Source organism: Drosophila montana, unplaced genomic scaffold, assembly GCF_035044405.1.
Source record: "Drosophila montana isolate Dmon_TW-CO22-7 unplaced genomic scaffold, ASM3504440v1 contig_2626_1, whole genome shotgun sequence".
Taxonomy (NCBI): Eukaryota; Metazoa; Arthropoda; class Insecta; order Diptera; family Drosophilidae; genus Drosophila; species Drosophila montana.
Window position 1 is genome coordinate 1,368,140 of NW_026997490.1, and position 12,016 is coordinate 1,380,155.

Here is a 12,016-nt window from a genome sequence, read left to right on the forward strand (position 1 = left end):
TTTCCATCGATGCATTTGCAGCTCTTCAGCCATTTCCCTTTGCTCTGCTGCTGTTGCGGCTCATAAATTAAATAATTTACCTATCACGCATATGCTGAGAATTGTTGTTGTTGTTCTTATTGTTGTTGGATAGTGTTAAGGGCCTCGTAAATGACTTTGTTGGTTTATTGAATCCAACCGCGGGACGACTGTCAAGGGTCTTAATTGCCTGATATGGTCAGAGAAAGCGGCAAGCTGGGCAAAATGGTGTTAAGCTAAACGGGCATTAAGTATAATAACTATGATTATAAAGGTAACTAAGAAAAAAAACCTTTGACATAGCGTGGCTGCAAAATTTACCCTACCTGTAAATAGCCGATATTGATGGCTGATTCTTGGTATAACTAATAAAACATATAATTATCAAGTAAGAGGTTCTAGTCGGGAGCTCCCGACTAGGGGATACCCTAAACCCTCTTCTTGCAACAGGCGATAGGTATAAAATGAAAGATACTTAATATATATATACTATTCTAGTTTGGTGATTTTAGCTCATATTATTTGCCGAAAATGTTCAAAAAACAGTATTTCGATATTGATTTTTATCGATTACTTGGAAACGGGGCAAGTTATCGAATATCGAAAACAAACTCGATCTGCGCGGGGACTAGGAGGACCTACAGCTAAGATCCTTGCGTTAATACATACGGACAGACGGACGGACAGACAGACGGACATGGCTAGATCGACTCGGCTATTGATGCTGATCTAGAATATTTATACTTTATGGGGTCGGAGATGCTTCCTTCTGCCTGTTACATACATTTGCACAAATACATAATACCCCTTTTACCCATTTTCAATGGGTTCAGGGTATAAAAATAAAAAATAAAAAACTAGGCTCATTTGAATATATTATATTACTAGAGCCAACTTGGTTTTTATACCAAAAAAAATTTATTATTTTTTTCCTCTTCTTAAAAGTTTCGAAAAGTTTGCTGCAAACCCAAAAATTTTTGTTCATGCATTAACATTGGAATATATTTTTTTAAATCTTCACTTTTATTTGATTAACATATTTATACATATACCATCATCTGTTTTCATAATATGTACATTAGTTTGACTCAGTTGTCATTCGTTTAGGAGATACTTATATATATATATAGGTTTGATTCAGTTTTGATGGATTTGGGTACAATCGCCATATTTTCGTAGATCTTAAGCTCTCAACTCCCATTTTGATCTCCTTCAAGATAATTCCTGATAAAATTAACCTACTTAACCTTGCTTGAACTAGGCTTAAGATAGTTCCTCTTCCTTTTTGGCTTATCGTTATGTAACCTTAAGCCTTAAATTAAAAAGACTTAACTTACTTAACAAAATTTTACTTAGTCACATATGACTATACGCTTCTGATCTTCTCAAATTTCAGCATTATAATTATAACAGTTTTCGAGTTACAAGCTTGAACTGCATTTAAACCATTTTCTAAGTCATTATCGCGCTGGTTTCCAGACATCACTTCTCCATATGGAAACACTTTGTAGATAGCTTCTTTGTCTAAATTGAATTTAATTCACTTGATATATATGTATATATTTGAATGCCTGCCGCTGGGCTATAACATGATCTCTATGATTATTTTGTTTGCTGACCATTTGTAATCATTCCATGCCAAGCTAACTACTTCATTAAACCTCAACCCGGCACCAAGCACACAGCTCCATTTAGCTGCAACTGCTGCAGTCTCCCTTCCTCCCTTCCTCTCTGTGCGCTTCTCGGCCGGGCAATAAATAAAGTGTTAATGGCAATTGCATACAAATAGTTTGGTGTTGCCATTATATGGACATATTATAGGTATTATACCATTGTCGGGGGCCCATAACAAGAAGTAAACAATGCGACGCTGCAGTCGCTGCACTTGAAGCCAATTTCACGCTTCATTTACAGGCGAAATGCAAACAAAACGGCCGCTCGACCGGGTTCGAACTTGGGTTCGGGCATGGGCACGGGCACGGGCACGGGCTTGGGTTTAGGTTCGGGTTCAATGTACAGCAGGTCGTCTGGGGAAGCTATCTGGTCTGGCCCGGTCTCGTAGCGTCCCCCATGTGGCCGTGTCAATCAGCTCGTCGCGCAAGGTGTGCGCTCTCATTTTGGAGTAGCTGCCCAGACGCTCTAGTCAGTCCTGGTCAGTCCATATGCTCTGCTCTGTCCGAGTCCCAGCTCGACTTCGACTTCCAGTTCGAGTTCGAGTCTGTGTCCGCGTTAGAGTCGCGCATGCGCGCACGTCCTAATGTAATTATTATCTCAACAATTGAATTTCCGGTCTCGGTCTCTCGGTCTCGTCTCTGGGTCCGAGGCTTTGGTCTCTCTACCGTTTCTTCATCGACCTGGGGACAGATGTCGCGCAAAACGTTACAAATGTGCACTTAATTGCGCAATTAAATAATTTTATTTCTGCTGCGCGTTTTCCTTGCCTTTTCCTCAGCTTTCCTCGGCGCGCGCGCGCTCTCGCTCACTTCCAACTGCACATTAAGTGCCAGTTGATGTTGAGAGACCGGGTCCGGGCCAAACAAATTGCAGCTATGTGCATCCATCCATCCTCTCTGTGTGTGTGTGTGTGTGCCTTATCGCCTGTCCGAGGCGTTCTCTTCATTACCAGGCCACGAATGCAACTGCCAGATGGAATGCTGCGAAATAGATCTCTGTGCTGAGCATATGCCATTCTATGCCGCATTTAAGATGAGCATTAGGTTGAATCAAATACTCTTTAAAATCATTCTTCAGAGCAGACTTATTTAAAAGGATTTTGACCAAGTTTTTTAAAGCAAACAAGGCAGGCTAATGAGCTAATGGGAATCCTTGTTGAGGGTGTTGCAGAGAAGAAATCAAGGCACCATGTTCTTATGTCTAGCTAGACTTATATTCGCATCATGTAATTGCGTCTATTTAAGGTTTCGACTTTTATTCCTGTTTCACTTAGGCTATAACATATTTCTCTTCTTCTCAGCGGAAGAGGATTTCCTTTTATCTAGTCGTTAAGTCTAAAGAATTAATCCCATATATACCATACGCACATTTTGATAAGGTACTTTTTCAAGCTTTACATTTATTATTCTTATATCTTTCCTGAGTGACTGGCAGAGTGATTGACTGACTGAATGACTGATTAACTGACTGATTGGTGACAAGAAAGCAAAATAGTCATTTCCAATGATCCTTATGAAAAATTATTTGAGACGTGTTTCACACTTTTGCATAATCGAAGCGTCTATTATTATATATTTATTATATTTGAATATTTTCCATTCGAACTAAAAGGGTCAAATTATTAAATTGTTACAGCAAATATAACTTACTAGCTGTGGAAGTATTCTATAGCCCCTTGCCAAATGTATGTGTGTGTGTGCGTGTGGGCGTAAGTGTGTTAGTGTATGCATGCATGTATGTATGCATTTATGTATATATTTATGCATACATGTTTGTTTTCTAATACTATTGCAGACCAAGCTTATTTGTCGCTGTGCTGCAAATTTCAATAAAACGAATTTCTACCAAGTGCTCTCCTCCTCGATTCTCAAGAATTCAAGTAGGCTCTGCAGTTTTTCATGCTAAGCTAGTAGTGAAGTGTTTATTTTTTATTTATTTACTTTTCTTTTTAGTTTTGTATGTATTTATATATGTATGTATGTATGTATGTATGTATGTATGTATGTATGTATGTATGTATGTATGTATGTATGTATGTATGTATGTATGTATGTATGTATGTATGTATGTATGTATGTATGTATGTATGTATGTATGTATGTATGTATGTATGTATGTATGTATGTATATATGTATGTATGTATGTATGTACATATGTATGTATGTATGTATGTATGTATGTATGTATGTTTGTATGTATGTATGTATGTACATATGTATGTATGTATGTATGTATGTATGTATGTATGTATGTATGTATGTATGTATGTATGCATGCATGTATGTATGTATGTATGCATGTATGCATGTATGTATGTATATATATATGTCTGTATGTATGTGCATAGATATGTATGTATGTACATATCAGATCATTGAAAATGTTTTAGTAGCCGATCGGATGGTAAGCAAAAAACCTTCATACAACTGGTTTTCGCTAATTAACACAGGACACAGAAGGAATTTCCTAAATCGCTGAAACACGTATTCATTAAATTCTTATTTAGAGCTTTTAAATAAGTTTACTGACAGTCTGACCTAGAGTCCAAACCATAAACAAAGAGCCACTCCTCGCGAAAATCTGATGCAATTGGACCGAGTAATGGGGTGGGAAATTGTAATCTATGTCTATATAGGATATTTGAGGGTGCCATTTTCACATGAATTTGGACCAAATATAATGTTACCAGATTTATATGCCAAATGGATATAGAGGTCAAACGATGAACAAAAAACTAAACCTTATGAAAATCGGTTGAGATTTTACCGAGTTAGCGGGATAGGAAATTTTGACCTATGTCCGATCGGATGGTAAGCAAAACAGTTTCATACAAACGTTTTTTGCGATTTTTCCACACAAACAGGTGGAATTCATTATGCAGCAAATAACTCCAACTGCGAATAGGTCTGTCTTGTTTTCAAATCTTTCCATACTTCCCCAAAAAAAAGTATCTTGTTTTAGTTATATCTTATCTGAATTGAGTATGAAAAACTTTCACGCCTGCAATTGCTGCTTTCTTGGGCTCTGTCAATTTCAGGGTGGGTTAATTATGCGAGCGAGCGATGCGTTTGGCATAATCTCGGTATGCCCTACATAGGTAGCCCCGCCTGGCTCCCAACCTGCCGGTGCAGAGGCACGAAACGAAACGCAACTGTAAACGATACCAAATTATATTTAATTACGTGCGATTAGTTAGGGTTACTGGAGTCGCGCGATCAAATGCCAGCGATAAGGCGACATCGCCTGTCATTTGGGCCATAAATAGCAGCCAGCCAAATACAACCAAATAGCCGAACCCGAACCCAAAGCCCGAACCAAAAAAAAAAAGGCAGCTAACATTAATTCAATTACAAATGGCTGCGCTTGCTACAAAATGGGGCAGGCGTGTGACATAATCAACTGCGGGCTAATGATGACCGGGAAGGAGGGGAGAGCGCATAGAGGGGTGTAACTAGTGCCCAGGTGTCCCTCCCCCTCCCCTCCCCGGCCTAGTGCGCCCGCCCACAATTTTTTTTTTGTTGGTAATTTGATACGACGATTTGTCTTGCTTTCGTTACGACACGAATTTTGTTGCTTTTCCAAGTGCATTTTCACTCAATTTTCGTGGCCACCAAATTTGACTTAAGCGGAAGCGCGTTATTAACTGGTTTATGCAAGCCATAATCGCCAGATTCCCAGCCAGCGATAAGGCAGCGGGCGGGGATGAGGGTGCGGGTGCGGGTGCGGGTGCGGGTTACCCACGCTGTCGATTACCCAAACAATTCCAGATATGCCGACTGCCTCGGCTGCCCAATAAGCAGGCAACAATTAAAACGAAAGCGCGGTAATTTCATTTGTTCGTAAATCTAATTGTGGAAAACATGAAAACACAAAAACAACAACAACTCGGAATTGTTTTGTAAAATAAAAAAATGAAAAATACTTTTGGTAATTAGTGCGTGTACCGGCTAAAAAGCCGTGGCTAGCCGGGTAGCGGTGCGCATTTTTTTACTTAATTGCTTTTATTTTTGTTTTCCTTTTGTTTTGCAGTTTCAATTTTTTAGTTTTCATTTTGGCTTTCGTTTTTCGACTTTTTGTTTTTGCAAATTAATGTTTTGTTTGCTTTTTTTCTAGTAAATTTCAGTTTAATGTGCGTCAATTAAAATTATTTAAGCTTGGCTTTTTCATGTCTGTAGTTTTTGGTAAATTAAATATAATTTGTACAATGACTAGTTTGTATCGCATCTGATTTGAATATTTGAATTATATCGCAAAAAGTGGCCTTCAACATTTTGAATACCTCGCACTTTTTGGACATTTTGAACATTTCTACAAAATTGTCAAACTTTTGAGTAGAGAACTTGTGTGTGTTTGGGTTGGTGGTAGAGGAAAGGGAAAAGTTCTGGCATCCCACAAGAAGATCCGACTACATCAGATGAGCCAGACCTTTGTTTTCATAGTCAAATCTACAGAGGGGCAACTGGTTCACTTTCTCAGAACTGCAAGATAGTTGCACAGATGGTCTCGAATGCTTAATTTGGAATTCCCCTTCTCTGCTTGAGTAAATTCCTCTTCAGAGCCGCAGCACAGTGCAAACATTATAAAATCTGGTTCTATTTCAATCTAGCGCTTGTTGATGCGTAGGAGCTCCTCTTCTGTTCATACCATTCCAAATTTATTATAATTGTAATTAATCTATTCTATTAACAAAAAAAGGAGCCTATAATTCCATAAGGTGGACTTCTATGCATTACTAGGTACAAAACTCATCTATATACGACTTTACATACCAAGTTTAGTTTACAAGTTAACCTGCTTGCAGATGACTCTTAATGCTGACCTTATACGCAAACGATATCTTCTCCAATTTTCAAAATATCTGAAAAACTTATTTTGATATATAGCTATAATCTGTCGAGTTGGTAAAGTAGCGAGTGGATGATTATAACATTAGGCATAATCTACCAAGGTTTTTTGGTTTTTGAATCATAGCTGAAAAATAATAAGAGCTGGATAAACCAGGTTTTTGTAAAGCATATACAAATAAAGAACATTTCAATTCTTGAAGACATGCCCAAATCCCCCAAAATGAAACAAAACAACTAACTTATACTTAAATGTAGAGATTTGCGCTTTTGCCATATTTCTGCACTGCAAATTTCACATCGATCGGACTCTGAGCACCGAACCACTGGAGCAAAGAGCAGCGGAAGAAGCACAAGCGCTGGCTTCAGGCGAACATGTGTGTGTTTGTATAAAAGTTAGCAGACTGCCTTTAACTCCTAGTTAAACATTCTTACTTGTTTTCATTAGAGCAGATTACAACATATGAAATATTGTCTTACCTTAGGCAAAAGTTCTGCTCAGATATCGCCCAGTAATGGACATGGAATTGGAAACTGCAGATGCACAGCGTCCACTGCTGAGTGGCTGTCAGCCACAAAGCTGCCCATTCACAAGCAGCTGTTAAGATCAGGTCCCAGGTGTGTGCGCGTGTGTGTGTGTGTGTGTGTGTGTGCCACACAATCTTCGCTTATCCCTTTGGCGCGTCGCGACCCTCGTTTCTCTCATTCTGTGTCTCTCTTGATTCTCCTGCTATCAACGCATCGAATTCGTTTGTTTTATAATTGATTAATTACAGGTCGGCCTGTACAGGCGGAGGGGGGAAATGCCTTTTGGGCTATCGTTAGAATTATAATTGGTCTGCGGCATGTGTTATCCTAAGTAATATACCAATTTGCTATCTGTCTGTCCGTTTGTCTGTCTGTCTGTCTGTCGGCAATTTGTTTGTTTCTTTCCCCTACCAAATTGATTTTATTGACTTGTAAATGCTGCTGAGTGCCCCGCCGATACCCCTTGACCAGGGGCCCAGTTGCTTCCGTTCATATCGTTCATATCCCTATCGATGACCATGTCGATGTCCATGTTCCGTGTCCCGTGTCCATGTGCATGTCCGATGGCTACTGATGTCACCGCTAGCTAAATTTACGACCACATCAGCTGGCAATGGACCTTTGCCGTATGGCTCGCATATTCTTAAAATGCTAGCATATTACTTTGCATACCCTAACTAAGGAAACTTTTTAATATGAAACATTTTACTCCTGCTCTAACTCTCTAAATAAGTCGACTGAGTAGCATGAGGTACAGGGTTCAAGTCCCCGAAATCTGTAGGTCATATATGAAATGCTTTATATCAAGTCTGAAAAATCAGTTGAATACGAAATTCTACAGTTATTATTTGGATTCAATTCAGCTAAACTCCAACTGAAAAGTTTTGTTGACCAAAAAAGCTTTTATTTTTATTGTTTATCTCGTCAGAAATTCCAGAAGCTTAATTTAAGATTGGAACCTATAACTAATTAGGCTATTAAGTAAAAATCTGAAATTATTTGAATTTTACACTTTTTTTTATAAGTGAACTAATCATTAAGGCAATAAAAAAAAGGACGCTGGTTCAAGTCCCCTTTCAAAGACCAAGGCAATTTTAAAGGGATCCAGCTTAAAGCTATATCGAATTATAATTATATGTCTTCAACCTGACCTGACCATATATTAAAGGGTATTAAAACCTCGATCCACTGGAAAGTTAGCCGTCCTTTCTAGTCGCATATTAATTTATTGATTTCACGCCGCCATTGCGAAATGCTTGCGAGTATTTCCAATGGGCTGAGGACCGCCTCCGGCTTGGACGGCCGTTCGGCGCCGTGGCAGCATTAAGAGCTGAGCTCACTATTAATTACATTTTGTAATTAGTTGCAAATTTTTATAGCTGGCCGCATGTGGCAAGCCGATGCGAGCTACCTCTGGCTGCAAGCTTGAAAGTCATAAGTACCTAAAGATGACTGCGAACCGCATTAAGATTGATAACGAGCTAATGAATGTAAATTTTATACCCAAACGTGTCTGTCTGTCAGCCAGCGAGCCTGGGAGTCCATCATTACTAGTATAAGTTGTTGCTGGAGCTTTTCAAAAGGTTTCCCAGAGGCTCGCAAATTGAATTTCGCACTAAGCTCGGCTTCCGTTTTCCACTTGCCCGATACTCGCGCACGGTAGTCCACGTCAACATCTACAGTAAAAATGCGATAAAAACGAACTGCATGCGAGCATCAAATTGCATATGTGTAAGGCAGATACGAGTTAGCTAACTAACGAACCAGCAAGTGAGTTTTCCCAACTGTCTTGTTGAGAATTTACGAACTATCGAATGTGCGAAGCGGCGAATTGAGCGTGTACGGGCAGGGACAACTAGCTGGTGGGCGAAGCGACGTGTGGGCAAGACTAACGAGTTGGTAGATGGTAAGCTAACAAGTTGACGAACTAGCGAGTGTGTGAAGCGGCGAGTGAGCGAGCTAGTGGCCGAATTGACGAGTTGACAAAACTAACGAGTCACTAAGCTAACGAGAGTTGACAAAAATAGCGAGTTATTAAGCTAACGAGTTGAGAAACAAGCGAGTCGGGAAGCTAACGAGTGGACAAACTAGCGAGTCTGTGAAACGGCGAGTTGAGCGATTGCTGGCAAGGTCAACTAGCTAATGTTAGAGTTATTTAATTAACTAGTTATGAAACTAGCAACTAGCATATTGGCAAAACTAACGAGCCGGCAAATTAATGATAAGGAAAACTAAAGATAAAGGAAGATAAGACAATATTTTAACTGGTGAGTTAGCAAACTAACGAGTAGTTGATTTAACGAGTGTAGAGTTGGTAAACTAGCGAGTGGAAGATTTAACGAGTTGGCAAACAAGCGACTGAGCTAATTAGGGATTATCTAGCTTGGTGGAAATGATTAAAAAATAACTATTTCAACTGCGAACTGTGAGCACCTAAGTGATCTTCACTGTAGTTGGTAAACAGTGCGGCCGAGAAGAAGGCGAAGCAGAAGGAGTTTGGGGAGGAGCAAAAGCAATGCAATTATGAGATGCACAAGCTACTTGGTAACAACATATTGATAATTAAAGAGATGGGCCGAGGGCTCATCAAAGCTCTTCCCGTTGGCGAGGCGACGTTGACAAATGAGTTCATCAGCAGCTCCTTTGGTCAAGCGGCAGCAGATGCTAATACAGACAGCGAGACAGAGAGAGAGATAGAGAGAGTGTGAGTGTGAGTGTGAGAGAGGGACGGTGAATTAGTTTTTAAGTGAAAAGCGATTTATTTTCGCCATTTGCGCCGTGAGGTCGTTTAATAAACAATTTAATAGCGCGCATAAATTTCAGACATCATATAATAAACCCATTTGTCTTGGGAGGGGAAGCAACTGTTAAGCCTAAAGACCTTATGCACATGCCAAGACAACGGCTCGAGGTTATTAAATTATGTGGCTCAAGCGTAAAAATAAACCGTAGCAAATGTAGGACGAGCCACAGCGAGAGAGAGAGAGACAGAGGGAGAGAGGGCCTGTTTAACGAGCCCTAATGGAACCCCAAGAGTTCGACCTCATAGCCAAGACGAGCCGCTCCGACTCCACGCGCTCTCGCCGTTGACTTTCTCCCCGAAAAAATTAGACGCGAGTCGGCTTCAATTAATCAGAGATATTCGAATAAATCAAGTGCCATAAAAGTGACACAGCGTGAGATACTCAAGGGAGCTGGAGATGGAGATGGCACCACACCAGGCTGTATGGCCAGGCACAAAAGATGAATATTTAATTAGGAACAAATTAAGAATGCAAATAATGCGGAACTACCGTGGAGAGGGCGTTGCTCGATTGAACTGCGACTCGGCCGGCAACTGAGTCGATATTATTAATCGATAGACCTTATATAATTAAAGGGCATACAACAAAGCACAGCTCCAATCATCTGCCGGCGGGACGTCCCATCTAATTGCTGGGGAATCCGAAAACTTGAATTTTTCTATAAAAAGTTCTGCTTTTTGATCCGTTGAGCGCGTGCTGCCCCCAGACAGCTATCAGATTTGCCACAGTCCCAAGATTACGCTACAGTTTTGTTGTCTTTCGATTCTTATCGGAACTTTTGTCGAACTCGAAATTCCCTTCAAATGTTGCCGCTTTGGAAGCGAAATTGGTATCTAAAATTTTGGGGACACAAATTGGTAACGATGTCATCGGAACTGATCGTTTATATATTTATTTCTAGCGTAAAACAAGTAACCCATTGAATATAATTGAATATGATTGACGTGCGTTTAGTCGGTAATTTTTATAGATTTTCCATAGATAAGCCACAATTAAAAATGTCCCCAACTCAAGTTGTCATGGCTTGGCCCACGATTCGAACCAAGGCTTTCCTTTTGGGTTTGATTCGCGAACCAGGTTTCCACCTCCATGAGCCTTGGGTTTGGTTTGAACCTTAATACGCCTTATTGATTTAAATTTCAATAAAATAATTTAGATTATATTATATATATATTATATTTGCCTATTAGTAGAAATTACCCGGCCTTGTCCGGATCATGCCCATGTTAAGAAAACAGACATTTTCCTATATAAAATATCTTCCATATTCTCGGTTGTACGAATCATTAACTCCTAAAAGCTTTGCTGGGTTTGAACCAGCGTATATCCCCACGTTCCAGGTTCAAACCCGGCTTGCAGCTTTGTCAAAAGCCGCTTTCAAAGCATGACAGCCATGAGATTTTTGTGATTTTAATTGGTCTAAACTTGGCCATAATTTCATAAAATAAATTATCTTCCATATTCTCGATTGTTTCAATAATTAACGCCAAAAGGATTTACTGGGTTTGAGCCGGCGACTTGCCCCAGGTTCCTAGTTCAAACCTTGCTTGTGAACCTATGTGAAAAGCCACTTTCAAAGCATGACAGTCGTGAGATTTTTGTGATTTTAATTGGTCTAAACTTGGCCATAATTTCATTAGATCATTAGCTCCTACGACTTTGGCATTCTACAGTTGCCTTTATGGAGCTGACATTTAGCGGGAAGCAGCCGCAGGTGATGGGGCTTCCTGGGAAGCAAACGCTGAACAACTTAATTAAGAACAGGGCAGGGCATTGGCAGAAGCAAATCAAACAGGAAAGGGGGCGACTTTGTGATTGGAATCGCAGGCATCAAGCAATTTGTATGCGGCCATCAGACAGCAACAAGTCATTTCACACTTTGATCACGCTGCACGCTGATCAACTGCAGCTGCAGCAGCCGGAGCAACAGGACCTATGGCCACATATCCATAAAAGGATGCCACAAACACAACTCTGGAATGTGCCTGGCTGCCTGCCTCATGCCCCATGCCCCATGCCCCATGCATATATTAAGCAACCAGTCGCAACAGTCGAACAGTCGCCCGCGCAACGTTGCAGAACTGCGGTCGCAGTCAGAGTCCGAGTCGGAGTCGGAGTCGTAGGCACCTTCACAGTAATTAACTTGT

At 40.3% G+C, this 12,016-nt stretch overlaps 1 protein-coding gene across 1 annotated transcript in view; it reads left to right on the forward strand.

The window, feature by feature from the left end:
- Nucleotides 1-12,016, forward strand: part of LOC135429287 (coiled-coil domain-containing protein 170) — a 41,104-nt gene that overhangs the window by 1,360 nt on the left and 27,728 nt on the right.